Source organism: Musa acuminata, chromosome BXJ3-7 (assembly GCF_036884655.1).
Source record: "Musa acuminata AAA Group cultivar baxijiao chromosome BXJ3-7, Cavendish_Baxijiao_AAA, whole genome shotgun sequence".
Lineage (NCBI taxonomy): Eukaryota > Viridiplantae > Streptophyta > Magnoliopsida > Zingiberales > Musaceae > Musa > Musa acuminata.
The window spans coordinates 31,401,038-31,422,534 of record NC_088355.1 but is presented as its reverse complement, the minus strand read 5'-3'; the positions used below and the strand labels follow the sequence as shown (position 1 = coordinate 31,422,534).

The 21,497-nt window shown below is 36.5% G+C and overlaps 1 pseudogene; it reads right to left on the bottom strand.

The window, feature by feature from the left end:
* Nucleotides 1–2,384: 2,384 nt before the first annotated feature.
* On the bottom strand, nucleotides 2,385–14,961 carry LOC135642901 (probable phytol kinase, chloroplastic; annotated as a pseudogene).
* Between the last annotated feature and the right edge of the window lie 6,536 nt (nucleotides 14,962–21,497).

The window sequence follows — 21,497 nt, the reverse complement described above, 5'->3', positions numbered from 1 at the left end:
ACTAGGCCAGATATAGCTCATGCAGTTGGAGTTGTTAGCCGATTTCTCTCAAATCCTGGAAAAGAACATTGGGCAGTAGTGAAATGGATATTAAGATATCTAAGAGGTACTTCCAGGTTGTGTTTATGTTTTGGCAGTGATGAACCTGTGTTAGAAGGTTACACAAATGCAGACATGGCAGGTGATACTGATTCCAAGAAGTCCACTTCGGGATTCTTGATGACATTTGCAGGGGGAGCAGTCTCTTGGCAATCTAAGTTACAAAAGTGTGTTGCTCTATCAACCACAGAAGCAGAATACATAGCAGTTACTGAAGCATGTAAGGAAACTTTGTGGATGAAAAAGTTTTTACAAGAATTGGGCTTAAAACAGGAAGTGTATACTGTTTACTGTGATAGTCAGAGCACCATTCACCTCTTCAAAAATTCAACATACCATTCTAGATCCAAGCATATTGATGTGAGATATCACTGGATTCGTGATGTGCTTGAGTTGAAAGAATTACATTTGGAAAAGGTGCATACCAATGAGAATGGTTCAGATATATTGACAAAGTCTTTGCCTAAGGAGAAGCTTGAAGCATGTAGGCGAAGAGCGGGCTTGGTACAACCCACCATATGAGCTGGAGGGGGAGAATTGTTGGGTCCAGCCCATATGTGGGCTTGGACAATTGGGCCTATTCAGCCTAAATCAGCAAATGAAAGAAATTAAAAAGAGGAGAGAGAATGTGAGAAAAAAGTGAGATCAGAGTGCGCGTGCAGCGTGTGGCGACGTGCAGAGGAAAGATGAGAGAGAAATAGAGAAAGAAAAATTAGGTTTCTGAGTTTTCTGCTTGACGATCGGTGGCCAAACGTTGTTAGTTTCGGCCCAAATTTTATGTGGAGAAAGATGAGAGAGAAATAGAGAAAGAAAAATTAGGTTTCTGAGTTTTCTGCTTGACGATCGGTGGCCAAACGTTGTTAGTTTCGGCCCAAATTTTATGTGGAGAATCCTTGCAGCAAACTCTACAATCCTAACGGGGTTGATCTACAGTTTACCCTCTCTAAGGTACTTTCCTGCGATATCCACTTTCTGAGACCTAGAATTCTCTTTTGAGGAGATCCCTCCAAGATTTCCTATTCTTGAGACAAGATATATGATTTTGATGTTATTATGATCCTCTAGTTATTCTAGAGAAGACCTACTATAAACTTATTATTAGTATTATTGATAGTGGAAGTTTGAGGTGGACTACGGTCCCGTGGTTTTTCTCACATTGGGTTTTTCACGTTAAAAAGATTTGGTCACATTGTGTGATTGATTTTTGCTCTATTGTTTATGTTGTGCTTGATGATATTTTTATTTGGACATCTATTTTAATACACAAAGAGGAAAAGAATTATTCCGCTTTAATATGTTTCTTCCCAACACTACCTTCGTTGACTTGAGCAATCCACGGGTGCATCCAAAGTTCAAAAAAAAATTCCACATCTAGCTTTTAAATAGAGATAACCCTTAGACATGTCTTTCATCAAACTTTCCTTGTCTCAGTGAAAGATGATAGATACTATTAAAAAAAGATAGACCTCCAAATTCATTCAAATCTATATATCAAGGTGACGTTCAAAATGTATTATTAATATGAACGAAGCTTAATGACACCTTTTGATTTCCTTCATATCCTCCCTTTAATTGATGATGATGTCTACAGAAATTTGAAACGTGACTCTGTTATTTTCACTTCTTACCCTTTTATTCTTTTGCTTTTGTTTGATTAGGTGTACGTTCTTGCTGAAGATGCAGGGTTTTTGCATCGTTGGGTATTGTTTTAGATTGATTGCTTGTGGTAAAGAGGCATGGAGCAGTCTTGTCTTTTATTTTTATTTTTATTTTTTCGTAAATAATAAGTGATGAGAGTGAAATTTGATCTAGTAATTTTTTTTACTAGCTAAATTTTATTCGACACATTGAAAAATCTTAACCAAATATGGTTTCGAATCTTCAACCTAGTGTGTTGAAAAAATTATGATTTAAAATGTTCGATCTAAGAAAAATAAATTGGAAATATTATCATTAAACTAATATTCTACTTGTTTAAATTTATATTATTATTATTATTATTATTATTATTCTAGTTGTTGTTGATAGGTTTAGATCGGTAACTCCTTCACCTTGATGATATCATGAGATGATGATGATGATGATATTATTATTATTAGAGGCTGTTGATCGATGAATAGTGAGCTAAGCCAGTACGTGTTCGTCACTTCACTGAATTTAATCTGAAATCATAAAGAATTCTTGATAAGAGTCATCTTGTTGGTCACATCTTGCAAGACTTCAATACAAATGTTGGACTACGACATCGAACAAACAAGAGAGAACATTTATTTCAACAAATTATATTACAAGCCTCTTAAACGGAAGACGGGAGGAGCAATATTCCAACAAACATCAGAAATAGATTTGCTCTTCAACACAATCACCACATCAGAAGCAGTGAGGATATTACGACCAAAAAGAAGAAAAGATGTCAACATATTTGTGAAGGGAACAGAGATGTTGTCATCTACAACATCACTGATAGGAAGAGACTCCACCAAAGTGGCTGCCAAAGAAACTCTTCTGACTGTCTGCTCCCAATCCAAATGCACATATCCAAAAACACAGAACTAGCAGAGCGTCCTGCAACACAAAGATCTAGGAGCAGTAGAACCACATGAAGCCAAACACAAACATGGAGATGCTCCCAACCCACCTCATATGTTCATTGTAGGGAAGCTTGATCTCCCCGTACCTTCTGCCCACTATTTTAGCAAAACCCTGTAGACGCATGCAATGGCTTCCAACTCGAGGTTGATAGCCACAAGGAAAACTAACAGGAGCATGGACTTACCATTACCACCACTCACTATTGCCAGTGATACAAAAACACCAGTGTCAAAAACAGTGGTACAGTGAATTAGATCCGTATGAGATTAGCAAATTATTATTAAGGAACATAGTGAGATGTAGAAACAAGAGATTACTCAGGTCTTCCATCTCTTGTAAGGGATCTGACAAGGCCTTCATCACTAAGAATGCCAAGGCCATAACTTTGAACCATATGAAGTTCAAAATAGGAACAACTGCAACAAAATATCATGCCTCCTCCGAAGAGCTACAAAATTGATCAGGCTAACACAGTTATATATGAACTTGTGATGAAAAATGAGAAGGCTAAGACAAGGAACAGTAGAAGAAGATGTTCTCAGAAATTGGAACGAAACCAGTTTCTACCTGAAAACTGGCCAAGTGGACAGGTACAGGAGTCCTGTCAATACATGTACAGAAGTCGATGATAGTTTATTTCTTACAATCGCCCCGTTGTTGTCGCAATATAAGGAGATCGGCTCCTCGCTATCCGGCACGACTCCCAAGATATGTGATGAACTTCAATCGCTAGTAAAATAGTGGGAGTCGTGCTGGGTAGTGATGAGCCGATCTCCTTATATTGCGACAATAACGGGACGATTGCAAGAAATAAACTATCAAGATATTGACTTCTATCTTAATATGCTCCCACTATTTTACTAGCGAGTCACACGACACCCTCATCACGTGAAACGAAAGTCTCCGGCAGACTTCTAGTGGGGATCAGGATCCAATTAGCGTCTTAGTGTAACCTCGAGGGACTCGGCCAAACACACTAAGCCTAAAAGGTAGGCAACTCGTGTTGATCACAACTACTTGTGATTCTTGTCTTGTTCAGCCTCCGAATCACCATGGTCTCGAGGGACTCGACCAACCATGATGCTCGGTTAAGTCAACACCTTCGTTACAAGATGAGTCTGATTTGATGATATACTCTCAAGGGACTCGATCAAGCATACCATGTCCTAAGATCACCGGTGACATCTCTATGTCATAAACAAGATAGCGAATCACGATATAGGTGAGTCTGGAGGTACACAACCAACTCAACCTACACCGGGAATCAGTTCCTACTTATAACGATGGAAGGCCACATGGGTCAATCTAATTGCCTCACGTTTATCGACTTAATATTATCGAGAGAGATATTTCTATGATTTGGTCTCCTAATATGACATGTCACACATATACATATTTAATATATATCTACATCGCATGCAAATATATATACATATCTAATATGTGTATAAGTAATCACACCATATGATCATGGACCACAACCTAATGTGATTAGGCCTGAGCCAATAGGCATAATCACTCACATCAAGATCTATGTGTGCAACGGTGCATCTCCATGCCCTGTGATCGTCCATCTCGTCCTCGTCCGTTCTGTCGACATCTCGATGCATCTTCATGCATCGCGATCGTCCATCTCGTGGGTCCCGCCATCGCATCTATGCTCTCGCTACGTCTCCTCATGTGATTACAACTTAATCATAGACACGCAGGCCCGACAATAAACGAGAAATACAATGGAGGCTCGCAGACCCCAATAATAATAATCACAAGTACACACATCACACGGTCCATGATCATTCGTCCACACATCATACATCACATATATAAATAATCATTGTCATGTAGGATTACTAGATAATGATAAAAATAAAATTCAACTAAACTTTTAATTAATTAATATTTTTTGAAATCAGGGACATGTAGGGAATTTTTGAATTCCTAGGGGTATTTTCATAATTTAGACAAAAAGACAGAAACTGGAATTTCTCAAATTTACAGGGCAAAACTATCTTTTTGCCCCAAAAACCCTAATGCCCTACTCCCCTTTGCTGCTGCCGCTGCCACCACCCTACTGGCGAAGGCCTGTGTGGCGGGGCGGGGGCGCCCCTATGGGTTGGCGGTCCTACGGGTAGCGCTGCCCCCTGCCCCCCCCCCCCCCCCCCCCCCCCCCGAGCGTTGTGCTCGCGGGTGCAGTGCCCTGCCAGGCGGCCGCCCCTAAGGGGGGGGGGGGTTTGCCTGCAGGAGCAGTTGTAACATCCCACATTTTTAAAAATTTAGTAAAAGGTTTGTTTGTAAAAATAAGGATTATTTAATAATTATTTTATATTAAATGATATTATATTAAAAGTTTATGACTAGGGACCTAAGAGTAAATATTACAAGTTTGATATAATTTATGAAAGATTCAGATTTAAGTTAAAAAAAAAAAAATAGACATGTGTCACTAGCTAACCTAAGGTTGATGCCACTTATCTTTGCTCTAAAGAAGACACCTAGCCCTTTTCATGCATGCATGACATCTTGCAACTTTTGCATTAGCCAAACCTCAGAAAATTAGATGAAAGGTTAAAGAAAATAAACATGAAGAGTTGCAGCCAAAGTGAGTTTCAGAAGAGAAGGGAAGAAGAAGAAGAAGAAGAGCTTGAGGTTTTTCATCAATTTTTCCACATTTGGGATTCAAATAATTTTAAGGCAAGTATTCTAACCCCATCTCACAGTAACCTTAATCTCTGTTTCCATTTTTATTCTGTAAAATTTGAAAGATTTCAACTGAGAACCAGACCTTCTTTTGTTTTGATACAAAGTCATGAATTGGTAATTTTTTGGCAATCTGACCTCTATGCAATATTTTGGTCATAACATTTTGTAATAAATTATGATTTAGACAAACCTATTCTATTTGAAAGTAGACAAAAAAATATTTATTTTGATACTAAGATCGAATGATTTGGAGTTTAAATGCCTACTAAGACTTTTGTTTAAATTAACCCTACAGATTCTATAAAATAGTGACTGAAATTTCTGACCTCTTGTTGCTTAATTGCTTAAAACTTTCTGCTGTGAACTCAGATTCATACAAAGTATAATTTATTCGAATCTAGACTCAAAATTATTTCTGCATATACCTGATTTGAAATTTTTGGAGTACAATTACTAACTAAAACATATGCTTTAATCGACCTTATGGATTTAGTAAAATAGAGCAAATATTTTCAGACATTTTCCTACGAAATTATCTGTAACTCCTTGTTGTAAATTCCAATTCTTGTAAAACTTATTTACCTAAAACTAAATTTATAAAGCTTTCTAATGACACATATTTTGTATAAATTGGAGTATAATTGGTTATCCAAATAATTCATACAATATTCTTATCAAATTCTGCCAGAATCGAGCTTTGGTCGATTTCGGCTTTCCTTGTTTATTCTCTTTGGAAATCGATTTCGGCAAAAACTCTTACTTCAGTCAAGCTTTACATTATTACCTTAAATTCCTATATACTTTTGTCCTTTATTTATTTGTACATCTACAACTATCATCTAAAGTTCATGTTTGTATCGTAATGATTCGGCACATGCATCCTATTGTTCCGCATTTGCTTTCGACATGTGCCTCTTCTAGTTTTATTTATTTAGAGATTGAATTCATCTAACTTTCTTATTTCAATTGAGCTATATATGATTTCTTGAAATCCTTGTATGCTCTTGCTTTTGTTTCCTTTCAAATCTTAATATATTTGTGAAAGATTATATTTATATCGTCTTGACTCGAAAGGCATATATACATTTCGTTGTTCCACATGTGCTTCCAATATATGCTAATTTCATTATTCATACTGTCCCTTTGTACTATGATGTTTATGGGATAAAATGTGAACCTTTGTCAGAAATGGTAAAGGGCGTTATTCTTAGAGCCCGCGATGCTCTGTCGGCCCCCTTTGACTTCACTCAGACGTGGGTGGATGAAGCTCCTAAACGTGGGAGACTTATGTTTGGTGGTCATTCACAAATGGATGGACCATATTATGTTATGATCCTACTTCACCTTCTATCTGTTTGATATAAAATTCAGAGCCGACCTAGCACTTGGGCAGGGTGAGAGGGCTCGAGTTTGAAAGGGCTACCCGTGGATGGAGTCGAGAACTCATCACGGTATGGAGCTACCACTGAGTTAAAACTCACATGCACTATGCTAGGGTACAATGTTTGAGCTTCTATTTCATATTTGTTCTTTGATATGTTCTGAAATGCTTCTTATGCTTCCGAAATATTTCCATATGCCATTGATACATTCCGAAGAATTTCATTCACCATTGATATGTTTCGAACTGTTTCGTATTCCATTGATATCCAAAATGCTCCTTATATCTTTGTTATGCCTTAAAATTACCATATGCCTTAGATATGCTCCTTATGTCAATGATATGTTCTAATTACCTTTCCTCGATTGTTTGAACAAAACGTGCTTTGAACGATACGACATTGTAATTCTACATTCAAAAAAAATATGCTACTGTTTCATCTTGTATCTCTGCTTTGTATTTTGATACCTTATTTGTTTGAAACCTATCCTCTTTGCTATGGATATGTTAGTCATTTGCTGAGCTTTATATGCTCACCCCGTTGCTATATAAATTTTTCAGGATAGCTTATCGCTCGCTAAAATATGTAAATTGGGTTGAGGCAGTGGAAAGCTAGAAGATTTTGGGGCAAATCTTTCGTACTTGATATGTTGATATTGTATAAGTTCCTTTTGTGTGTATCAATGACAAATCTAGATTGATGTATCTTGTAAATATTTGAAAAGTACCTCTCATGTTATGATTTTGGAAATGTTAAGTTTAAACTATGTATTGATATAAACATGTAGTACATGTTGGTTTTGTGATTGCATTAATTACCACGCTTATGGATTTATGATATAGTTATGGTTTAGTTATGTTATTTTTGGATTTTAAGAATCATCTAGTGACATGATATATGATTATAAATTGCACAGGTTTTGTGAATTGTGGATTGTAGAGGTGAATGACTTGAACATTTTTCTTAGTGACCTCAAATGTGTGATTGGTGCCTGGATTGTTTGTTGAATTATAATATTATCAATCTTGAGTTAGGTTCACACCTCTTGAATGAAAATTATATTCGAGGGGGGGGGGCGGGCGTGACAAAGTGGTATCAGAGCATGGTTTGAGGATCACTGAAATATTTGATATGTTGACGTGTAAAATATTTTGAGGTCTAGTGAACTATATTGATTGGTGAAAATTTTTTTTGATGCATTTTAGGAATCTAGGATGACGAGGGCATTTAGTCCTCCAACTTTATCTGCTTTTGATTAATTATGTGCGATAAAAGGGTTGATCCGGGATATTAAATCAGAGTGGCGTAGTAGAAGCATGGAGAACCTAATACATTAGTAGTAGAAAAATAGATGATGCGATTGGAGAAGATATTTGATGTACGAAATTGTTTTGATGATCAAAAGAATTTTTGGAGATCAAGGACAAGAATAGCAAGGACAAGTTTACCAAAAAGAAAAAAGAAAAAGAGAGATTATAAATTAATCAGAATGTGATAATAAGAGGGTTAAGACATCATCGATTTGAAAAGGGAAGTCACCACAAAAGATTCAATCCTGTGTACGATGTGAGTTAAATTATGAAATAAGTTTGTATTTGTAGGTGACTGGAGCCTATTTTGCTTGCGAAAATTTGGATCATAAAATTAAAGACTGCCCTTTGAACAAGAAGAATCACTGCCTCATAAATCACTAACCTATGTCAGAGTGTATGTTATCACGGAATATGATTCTAAAGCTTCTGAATTAGTGGTCGAAGGTACTATTCATGTTTTTGAAAGAATGCAAATATTTGTTTGACCATATGTCTCATCTATGATTTGATTCGTAATATTTTGCTTATCACTTGGGCATTCAACCTAGACCATTGGATTATATGCTATATGTAAATACGGCTATTGGGGATTGTTTGATAACAAACTCGATTTGGTCATCTTGTTTGATTTCTATTGGAGAACACGAACTTCTTGCTGATTTGGTTCTCCTAGATATTTGGAGTTTTGATATTATACTAAGTATGGATTGACTATCTTCCAATCATACAAGTATAGATTGTTATACAAAATGATCACTTTTTGCATACTAGATCATCCCCATCTTTTATTTTGAGAGTATTGGGCATGATTTATCTCCTTGCCTGATGTATTTCCAAATGACTTGCTTGGTTTATCTCCAGATAGAGAGGGTGAATTTACTATTGATTTGGTCCCTAGGACAACCCCAATATCTAAGCCTCCTTATAGAATAGCACCACTCGAGCTAGAGAAATTGAAAAAGCAACTACAAGAACTATTAGATAAGGGTTTCATTCGACATAGTGTTTCACCATGGGGTGCTCCGGTGCTATTAGTTAAGAAGAAGGATGGAACGTTAAGGCTTTGTATTGATTATAAACAATTGAATCAAGTGACCATCAAAAACAAGTATCCCCTACCTAGAATTGATGATTTGTTTGATCAATTGCAGGGTGCACAAGTATTCTCCAAGATTGATCTAAGGTCAAGTTACTATCAGTTGAAGATCATGAAGGAGGATATTCCAAAAACAACTTTTTGAACTCAATATGGTCACTATGAATTCTTAGTGATGCCTTTTGGTTTAACTAATGCCCCTATAACTTTTATGGAACTGATGAATAGGATATTTCAGCCATTCTTGGACGATTGTGTGATTATATTCATTGATGACATATTAGTATATTCAAGGAGTAATCAGGAGCATGAGGAACACTTGAGAAATATATTATCCATACTAAGAGAAAAGAAGTTGTATGCAAAGTTCAGCAAATGTGAATTTTGGTTGAATGAAATTGCTTTCTTAGGCCATGTGATTTCAGGGAAGGGTATATCTGTTGATCCAAAGAAAATGGAAGCTATTGTTTAAGTGGGAAGTACCAACAAATATGATAGAAGTTAGAAGCTTCTTGGGCATGGCAGGTTATTATAGGAGATTTGTGGAGGGATTTTCTCGAATCGCTCAACCTCTCACCAAACTTACTCAAAAGAATGTGAAATTTGTATGGAGTGATGATTGTGAGCAAAGTTTTCAAGAGTTAAAAAGGAGATTGACTAGTGCCCCTATTCTCACTTTTCCAAGTGGTGATGAGGGATTTATGGTTTACACTGATGCCTCAAGAAAGGGCCTTGGATGTGTTTTGATGCAAGAAGGGAAAGTGATTGCTTATGCTTCTAGACAACTAAAGAGTTATGAACTGAATTATCCAACTCATGATTTGGAATTGATAGCAATTGTTTTTGCTCTAAAGATTTGGAGGCATTACTTGTATGGGTGAACATTTGAAATTTTTACTGATCATAAGAGTTTAAAGTATATTTTTAATCAAAAAGAGTTAAACATGACAGTGGAGATGGATAGAACTTCTAAAGGATTATGATTGTACCATTCGTTATCACCCGGGTAAAGCTAATGTTGTAGTAGATGCCCTTAGTAGAAAATCTACAAGTTTTATGGCGACTTTGGTTGTGAAGCAATGGAAGTTATTAGAAGAGAATTATGATTCGAATGTTATGAGAAAAGGGCAAGACTCAATGATATTAATGGCCTCCATCCAAGTGCAATCTGATCTCATTCAACAAATTAAAGAAGGACAACTATGAGATCGACGCTTGATCTGCTTAAGGAATGAAGTAGAAAAGGGATTGAAACTGAATTTTCGAGTTTCAGAGGATGGCCTATTGAAATTTGGAGATAGAATATGTGTTCCAAATGACTCAGATATCAAAAATCAAATCCTGTGGGATGGTCATAATTCAAAGTACACCATGCATCCTGGTAGCACTAAGATGTATAGAGATCTCTAAAATCATTATTGGTAGGAAGGCATGAAGAAGGAGATTGCAATATATGTTTCAAAGTGTTTGACATGTCAGCAAATCAAAGCAGAACACCAAAGACCTGGAGGTTTGTTGCAACCTTTAAATATTCCTAAATGGAAATGGGAATGTATTACCATGGACTTTATTTCAGGACTACCCCGAACTTCTAGAAAGCATGATGCTATTTGGGGTTATCATTGATAGGTTAACGAAATTTGCACATTTCCTACCGATCAATATGACTTATTCTCTTGATAGGCTTGCGGATTGATATATAAATGAAATAGTAAGACTTCATGGTGTTCCAAAGGAGATAATCTCTAACAGAGACTCCAGATTTCTATCTAGATTTTGGAGAAGGTTACAAGAATCTATTGGCACTAAAGTCAAGTTTACCACTGCTTATCACCCTCAAACTGATGGTCAATAAGAAAGAACCATTCAAACACTTGAGGATTTGCTTCGAGCCTATGTTAAGGATTGGAAAGGTGAATGGGATAAAGATATTTCTCTTATTGAGTTCACTTATAATAATAGTTATCATTCAAGTATTTAAATGGCTCCTTTTGAAGCTTTATATGAGCGAAAGTGCAGGACGCCTATATGTTGGGAAGAAATTGACGACAGAAAGTTATTAGCACCAGAAAAAGTACAAGAGACTACTGAGAAAATTTAACTTATAAGAAAAAGGTTAAAGACTGCTCAGAGTCGTAAAAAGAGTTATGCTGTTAACATAAGATGAAATATTGAGTTTCAAATCGGGGATTTTGTATTCCTGAAGGTCTCCCCTTCTAAAGGCATTGTAAGATTTGGGAAGAAAGAAAAGTTAAGCCCAAGATTTATTGGACCTTTTGAGATTCTTGAGAGGGTTAGTTCTGTCGCTTACATGATTGCCTTGCCATCATCATTGTACCATATCCATGATATATTTCATGTTTCAATGATCAGAAAGTATATATCTGATCCCTCTCATATCATTAAGTATGAGCCGATGGTGATTGATAAAGACTTGTCTTATGTGGAAGAGCCCACTCAGATTGTTGATAAAAAAAAGAAAAGATCTTGAGGAATCAAGTTATCCCTCTAGTTAAAGTGATCTGGAGATATCATTTTGGAGAGGAAACAACTTGGGAGCTTGAGGAAGAAATGATGAAAGCTTATCCTCATCTTTTCATTCAATAAGGTATGATAAATTTAGAGGACTAAATTTTTCTTTAAGGAGGGGAGAGTGTAACATCCCCCATTTTTAAAAATTTAGTAAAAGGTTTGTTTGTAAAAATAAGGATTATTTAATAATTATTTTATATTAAATAATATTATATTAAAAGTTTATGGCTAGGGACCTAAGAGTAAATATTATAAGTTTGATATAATTTATGAAAGATTCAGATTTAAGTTAAAAAAAAATAGTGGACATGTGTCACTAGCTAACATAAGGTTTGTGCTACTTATCTTTGCTCTAAAGATGACACCTAGCCCCTTTCATGCATGCATGACACCTTGCAATTTTTGCATTATCCAAAACCCAAATAATTAGATGAAAGGTTAAAGAAAACAAACCTGAAGAGTTGCAGCCAACGTGAGTTTGAGAAGAGAAGGGAAGAAGAAGAAGAAGAAGAAGAGCTTGAGGTTTTTCATCAATTTTCTCATATTTGGGATTCAAATAATTTTAAGGCAACTATTCTAACCCCATCCCACAGTCACCTTAATCTCTGTTTCCATTTTTATTCTATAAAATGTGAAAGATTTCAACTGAGAACCAAACCTTCTTTCGATTTGATACAAGGTCATGAATCTATAATTTTTTGATAATCTAACCTCTATGCAATGGTTCGGTCATAACATTTTGTAATAAATTATGAATTAGACAAACCTATTCCATTTGAAAGTAGACAAAAAAATCTTTATTTTGATACTAAGATCGAATGATTTGGAGTTTAAATGCCTACTAAGACTTCTGTTTAAATTAACCCTACAGATTCTATAAAATAGGGACTGAAATTTCTGACCTCTTATTGCTTAATTGCTTAAAACTTTCTGCTGTGAACTCAGATTCATACAAAGTATGATTTATTCGAATCTAGACTCAAAATTCTTTCTGTATATAACTAATTTGAAATTTTTGGAGTACAATTACTAACTAAAACATATGCTTTAATCGACCTTATGGATTTAGTAAAATAGAGCAAATATTTTCAGACATTTTCCTACGAAATTATCTGTAACTCCTTGTTGTAAATTCCAATTCTTATAAAAATTGATTTGCCTAAAACTAGATTGATAAAGCTTTCTAATAACACCATTTTATATAAATTGGAGCATAATTGATTATCCAAATAGTTCATACAATATTTCTATCAAATTCTGCCAGAATCGAGCTTTGGTTGATTTCGACTTTCCTTGTTTATTCTCTTTGGAAATCGATTTCGGCAAAATCTCTTACTTCAGTCAAGTTTTACATTATTACCTTAAATTCCTGTATACTTTTGTCCTTTATTTATTTGTACATCTGCAGCTATCATCTAAAGTTCATGTTTGCATCGTAATGATTCGGCACATGCATCCCATTATTCCGCATTTGCTTTCGATATGTGCATCTTCGAGTTTCATTTCTTTAGACATTGAATTCATCTAACTTTCTTATTTCAATTGAGATATATATGATTTTTTGAAATCCTTGTATGCTCTTGCTTTTGTTTCCTTTCAAATCTGAACACATTTGTGAAAGATTATGTTTATATCGTATTGACTCGAAGGGCATATGTACATTTCGTTGTTCCGCATGTGCTTCCAATATATGCTAATTTCATTATTCATACTGTCCCTTTGTACTCTGGTGTTTGTGGGATAAAATATAAACCTTTGCTAGAAATGGTAAAGGGAGTTATGCTTAGAGCCCGCGATGCTCTATCGGCCCCTATGACTTCACTCAGACGTGGGTGGATAGAGCTCCCAGACGTAGGAGACTTATGTTTGGTGGTCATTCAGAAATGGATGGACCATATTATGTTATGATCCCACTTCACCTTCTATTTGTTTGATATAAAATTCAGAGCCGACCTAGCACTTGGGCAGGGTGAGAGGGCTCGAGTTGGAAAGGGCTACCCGTGGATGGAGTCGAGAACTCATCACGACGTGGAGCCACCACTGAGTTAAACCTCACATGCACTATGCTAGGGTACGACGTTTGAGCTTCTGTTTCGTATTTGTTCTTTGATATGTTCTGAAATGCTTCTTATGCTTCTGAAATATTTCTATATGCCATTGATACATTCCGAAGCATTTCATTCACCATTGATATGTTCCGAACTGTTTCGTATTCCATTGATATCCAAAATGCTATTTATGTCTTTGTTATGCCTTGAAATTATCATATGCCTGGGATATGCTCTTTATGTCAATGATATGCTCCAATTACCTTTCCTCGATTGTATGAACAAAACGTGCTTCGAACGATACGACATTGTAATTCTGCATTCAAACAAAACGTGCTACTGTTTCATCTTGTATCTCTGCTTTGTATTTTGATACCTTATTTGTTTGAAACCTATCCTCTTTGCTATAGATATGTTAGTCATTTGCTGAGCTTTATATGCTCACCTCGTTGCTATATAAATTTTTCAGGATAGCTTATTGCTCGCTAAAATTTGTAAATTGGGTTGAGGCAGTGGAAAGTTAGAAGATTTTTGGGCAAATCTTTCGTACTTGATATGTTGATGTTGTATAAGTTCCTTTTGTGTGTATCAATGACAAATATAAATTGATGTATCCGGTAAATATTTGAAATGTATCTCTCATGTTATGATTTTGTAAATGTTAAGTTTAAACTATGTATTGATATAAACATGTAGTATATGTTGGTTTTGTAATTGCATTAACTGCCACGCTTATGGATTTATGATATAGTTATGGTTTAGTTAAGTTGCTTTTGGATTTTTAGAATTATCTAGTAACATGATGTATGATTATAAACTGTACAGGTTTTGTGAATTGTGGATTATAGAGGTGAATGACTTGAACATTTTTTTTAATGACCTCAAATGTGTGATTGGATCCTGGATTGTTTGTTGAATTATAATATTATCAAAATTATATTCGGGGGGGGGGCGGGGCGGGGGCGTGATAGTAGCGGCTGCAGGCGCCGTTGCCCTGCTTTGCCTCAGCCCGCGGACACAACGGTCGCTGGAGCCTCTGCCCATGGGTTCAGCACACGTAGGCGCCGCCCTTGCGTGCGGGCGTAGTCCCTGCATGCTGGTGACCGCCTTGCCCGCACGCAGGGGCCTGGCTGCACGTGGCTTGCCTTATGGCTGCCACTGCAAGTGGCCTGCTTGCAAGCAGATGGCAGTGCTTCCATTTGCGACAACCGCAAGGGCAGCAACAGTTGTTGTCCTTTCTCGCTTTTGCGTCAATGATTTTGACATCAAAAGCTTCTCCAAAACACAACACACGTAGTTCAAAACCAATTATTCGCATGAACAACCTGGCTCTAATATCACTGTTGGGAAATCTTGGGGGCGACATCACATGGTCTAATCTAAGTTGATCGACCAACTGCTCTTTAAAGAAACAAAATAATACCTCTTCTTCCAACCCTTGCAAGAGGTTGGAGCACCGACAACCGGGTGGAGAGGAAATAGGTTGACCCCTTGAAACACAAACTATTGCAGGCAAACAAGAGGGTCGGGATGTGTGTTGTTATACATTCCCCAAAAAAGATCACAAGAAAGCACCAGGAATTCGATGCTATTTGGGCAGGTGAGAACTTCCAAAAATTGAAAGCCTCCATGAAAAAAGGATAGAGGGGAAAGCAAAGTCTCGCCTCTAGTGTGTCTGTGCTTATGCAAAATATGTGATGCGACACATAAGGTCAATCACTTGGTTGAGCAGGCACCAGCTTGAACTAGACCAAAATGTGATAGACCTCCCGAAGAATCTTCAAGTTGGAGGCTGACACCACTAAGTCTGAACCGAAGGACCACGATTGGACACAGAACCACATCGCACGATGGGTTCGCCTCCGAGGGGGCAACTTCCATTAGCATGACTGACTCGGCTCTATCCGAGGATAGATTTTTCATTACTGACACTAAGGGTGGTGACAAAATCAATGACCTATCTAAGTCTAAGGCACTAAAAGAGGAGGAGAAAGATGACATCTTGGACCTTAAGTTTGCCGGAGGAGGAACTTCGAGTTTAATGTCTGAGAATGTCGAAGATATAAGAAGAAGTGACAAGCAATAAATGGCTAAGGGCAACTATTTATAGGTTCCAAAGGACGATGGGTTCCACTGTCCGTCTGCCTACTTGCTCTCAAAAGCTGCGAGGGTAATAGGGCATATGGTGTCATTAAGAACAAGTTAGGACACATGGCATGATCTGCTTGATCTAGTGGTCATTCTAATCATCATGAAGATCACATTGAATCCATCATAATCTTTGCTAGGGGCACACAACACATAATGAATGCACCACGTTGACTTTTTAGTAGGTGGGTATGACAAGTACTCAGTTATCAAATCAAGTTAGATCCACTCAAATTCTCTTGTCTAGAAAGGGAAAAGATGTGCACAGCACGAGCTCATGCTCGGTCATGTCAACCTAATGCATTATCAGCCATTCTTTGTCAATCTCTACCACGCATGACCATGTCGGCCCGATGCATTCTCCACTGTTCTTCGTTGGTCTCCACCACATCGAGCAATGTCGACCCGATGCATTCTCTGACATTCTCCGTCGATCTTCACCATGCCTGACCATGTCAGCCTGGTACATTCATTGTCATTCTCTATCGATCTCTGCCACACCCGATTGTGTAGACTCAGTGCGTTTTCTACCACGCCCAACCAAGTCGACCCAGTGCGCTCTCTATCGTTCGCCACTATATTGAATCGTGTCAACTCATTACGCGTACTTGTACTAGATCATCGAGTTAACTCTACTTCCTAACTTGATTTTGCTGCTCTCCCAACCTGGGAAGTGGGGGGCATATGATATGGCAAGATTGACGTAGCTAACACGTTAGCTCCACTCATCGATGTGTCAGCCTCAATCAATAGGCACATCGAGGGCACGTGGCAAACCAGCCGACCATGTTGGTCGACACCTACTATACCACGTAGAGGAAGTGTCTGGGACATGTGGCCACCAGCCATTGACATTGAACAACACCTACTATACCACGTGGAGGATGCATTAGGGTCACATGGCCGACTGAACAACAATCTCTTGTCATCGGAACCTAAAAGGATCAATCAATTAATGGGGCCATTTGGCTACTCCTGATGAGTGCCACATGGAGAAAATTATCCAATCTCGAGTTCGACGCTAGGTGGCATTAGTTTTGGCTTAACTTCGTGCCCCCATTACTATATGAACTACACAATAAATAGGTGTAATGACTCTATGTGACCACTATAAAGGGGAGCCCCATGTACACTCTAGACACATTCACTCATATTTCAATTTGACTTGTCCAACTAGTTTACTGACTTAAGTTTCAGAGGGGAATTTGCCCCAGATGCAATCTTGTAGGATTCGACTTCTCTCATCCAATGAGGCAAGGTTTCCACTCAAGATTGGCTCGAAGAAAACTCAAGTTGGATCCAACTCGACCTATAAGTCAGACAACTCAAAATCTGCCTTAACAAACTCAACCCATAGAATAACAAAATCTGCCTTAACAAACTCAACCCATAGAATAACAAAATCTAAGGTGTGAAGAATAACTATTGTCTTTTGGAAAGGTTAGTTTGATAGGCACCTTCTCCCTGTAACCTTTTTTTTTCTGAGATCTTTAATGAAAATGTGAATTTTCTTTTGAATAAAAAAAACACTACTCTAAAACGTGTGCCTAAGGTATTCTTATTCTGTTCTTTATGGTGCACTTAGAAAACTTGGTTAGAAGGGTTGCAGACACTTTCTGAGATGATTAATTTTAGATATGCAGATTAACACATGGTCTGAATATTATATCCAAGTAATGTGGTAGACCTTATGAAACACAAAAAGGAAAAAAAAATGGTCTTATTAATAAGCCCACATATTAATAGTCAAATCTAATATCTTTCAGATCCAACAATCACTGACCACTACTAAGACTACTCACCATTTTAGATATCTTCCTTTAATTCTTAAGCAATAACCTTTCCATTTTTACTTTCTGTTTTAATATGTACATAGAATATCATAAACTTTTATTTTCTAAATTTATTAACTAACTACATAATCAAACTTCAATATTTTTTTTGTTTGTCTATAATCATACTGAATCTCACACCCTTACCAAATTTCTATGATAAAATATTTTAAAACTTAATTTTGATCTATTTTCACAAGTCAAGGCAATTTTAAAAGCAAATAGTGATGGTAGAAGCATCATTATGAGTGTCGGCTCCTGGCCTATTCGCTACCTTGGCTACTTTGTCTCACACAAGGAGCTTTCACCCTCCCTACAGTAATCCCTTCTGAACAAAGCTCTTATTAGAATCCGAAGTTGGCAAGAAAACCTTCTTTCTCAAGCTGGGAAGCTTGTCGTAATCAATTCGATCATCAATTCCATACCTTTATCCTACCTTATGAATATAAGATTCTCATATCACATTCTTAACAAAATTGCTCATCTCTCTAGATAATTCTTTTGGTCACATTCTTCTAATTCTAAAGGTATAAACTTGATCAGTTGGGAGTGTATCACCAAGCAGAAGAGAGACGGGGGACCTGGGGTGAAAGACTTTACTTTTGTTAGAGATACCTTTGAAGCTAAAAGGTTCCTTCCCTTACTCAACAATGATAACAAGATCTAAGTACAACTCCTCAAATCTAAATATGGAGATGTGCATCCTTGGATCAATTGCAAACCCCTGACTCTCCCAACTGGAAGAACCTTTGCTCCCTCATGTCCAATAGTAAATCTGGGCTTAGTAAATCTGTCGAGTCTGGTTCATCTATTAATACCCGCAAGGACCCTTGGATCGAGAACATTCTTATATCAAAGTGGCCAACCTTTATAAATGCAGACTTTATAAATGATTACAGCAAAGCGTATGAATTTATCAACAACTTTGCATGGATACTTCACGATTTCTGTTGGGGATGGAGGAGCAAGGAAAAAACAGAATACTACGATATGAGTAAAAAGAGAATCCGTTTGACTCAAGAAAACTGATGTAGTATTAAAAAACAAGAAGATTGATAAGAACACTTACAAGATACCAAATGCACACCGACTCTATATCTGCCTTACTTCATGAACTACGGTCCTATTTATAGGACCTAGTGACAACCACCCTATAACTATTAGATTGAGGTAGTTATTGAAACCACCCTATAACTACTAGATCATGATTGAGGTGGTTATTAAAATCATCATGTAACCACTAGATCATGATAAATATCTAGATAGATAACTATGAATCAAATCTCAACACTCCCCCTTGATTCATAGTTGCATACACCAATTTGCGACATAAAATAAACATGCTTTCGAACTGAAAGTGATTTGGTGAGGATATCTGCAACTTGTTCATCTGTTCCAAAATACTTCATTGTTATGGCTCCACTTGCCTGAAGTACTCTTTCGATCATCTAAAGCTCCTGCATAATCACTATCAGTGAAACTAAATAATTTGCATTTAAATTTTATTTTGAACACCCATTTTAACCCAATCGCTTTCTTTTCTTTCGGTAGATCCATTAGCTCCCAAGTTTCATTCTTCTCAATTGACTTGATTTCCTCCTTCATTGCTTTTCTTCATTTCTCTTTTTTAACTGCTTCCTCAAAAGTTGTTGGATCTAAAATAAACAAAGCAAATGTTGAGTTATAAATTTCTATTAGTGATCTGAAATTTCTGGAGGGGTTTCATTTGAAGAATCTGAATTTGAACTGCTATTGGGTGAGGTTGACGATGAACTTGTTGGAGCAGGAACTGTCACTTGATTCTGCGGAGTGTTTAGTTCTATTGGAATCTACATTTGTGTTCCACCTTTATTGATCTCCCAATTCCAACTTACCCTTTCATCAAACATAACATTTCTGTTAATAATAACTTTGCTACTAATAGGGTTATATAATCGATATGCTTTCGATCGTAAAGAATAACCAATTAAAATATATTTTTCAGATTTTTTATCAAGCTTGTGATAATTTTGTGAATTCACCAAAGCATAAGCAATACAATAAAAAATTCTTAGATGTCTAACACTTGGTTTCATACCATACCAAGCCTTAAAAGGAGTTCGATTCATAACAGCCTTTGTTGGTGAAATATTCAACAAATAAACTACTGTTGCAACTACTTCTGCCCAAAACTGATTTGGAAGATGTTTTCCTTTAAGCAAACTTCTTGCCATTCCAACGATAGTCTGATTCTTATATTCAGCTATACCATTTGCTCCGGTGTATATGGTGCTGTCAATTCTTTGTGAATACCATTTTCTTCACAAAAAGAACTAAACTCATTAGATAAAAATTCACCACCTCTATCTGTCCGAAGTGTCTTTATATATCTACCACTTTGTCTTTCTACAAGTGCCTTAAACTTTCAAAAATTATCAAATGTTTCATATTTCAATTTCAAAAAATATACCCAACTCATGCGACTATAATCATCTGTAAACAATAAAACATATTGACTTTCACTAAATTATTTTGTATTCATAGATCCACATAAGTCAGCATGAATTAATTCAAGACAATTAGATGCTCTCCATGCTTTTCCAATAGGAAATGGTTTTTTACTTTATTTGCTATAAATACATCATTCACATATATCAAGTGTATTAATCTTAGACAATCCAAAAACTATTCCTTTTTGACTTAACAACCTTAAACCCTTAATATTAAGGTGTCCATATCTTAAATGCCATAAACTAGACTCATTCTTTTGAGTTGTGATAAGCGCATGTCTTTTAATATTTGACACATCAAGTGGAAACATCTTGTTTTGCGTCATGCAAACATTTACTATAATCAAACTAGATTTTTTATCTCTAATAGTGCATGAACCATCATAAAATATTACTGAATATCCATCATCTACTAATTGTCCAACACTTAACAAGTTATGTTATAAAGTAGGAACAAAGAAAACATTATCAATGTATTTTACCTTCCCTTGATTTGTCTTCATCTCAATTGTTCATTTCCCTTCCACTTGGATTTGCTTGCTATCTCCAAGTCTAACATTCAACTTGTGAGTTTCATCAATATCTCTAAATATTGATTTTATGCCTGACATATAATTAGAACATCCACTATCCAGAAATCAAATATCATTTGAGATATTATGAACTTGTGAATGAGTCATAAACAACTTACTATTTTCTTCATTTTTCTCCACATAGCTTGCTTGCTTTTCTCTTTTCCAGCAATTTTCCTTCGTATGACCAAACTTTTTACAATAGTGACATTGAATTCCACTCTTGTAATTTCTTCGATCATAATTTGATTGCCCTTGTTCATCATGCCCATCAAAGTGTCCTCTTCCTCTTTCATTTCCTCTACCATGAAATCCTCCTCTGCCACGTCCTCTTCCTATTGATTTTTTATCTTCTTTTGAAGTAGAAGACCCCCCTTAACTTGAAATGCTTTTTCTTCACTTTTTTCAAGTGACTTATTCAGCCTTCAGCCTTACTTCATGTGCTTGCAAGGAACCCATTAGTTCATCAAATGAATATGTAGATAAATCTTTTGACTCCTCAATTGCGGCAATATGATCAAATTTCGGAGTTAAACTTCTCAAAACTTTTGCAACAATTATATGATCAAAAAAATGTTCACCGTAAGATTTCATTTGATTAACAATTTCAGTCACTCATGAAAGAAAATCTTGCACCGATTCATTTCTTTTCATAAACAAAATTTCAAACTCACGACGGAGGGTTTGAAGTTTT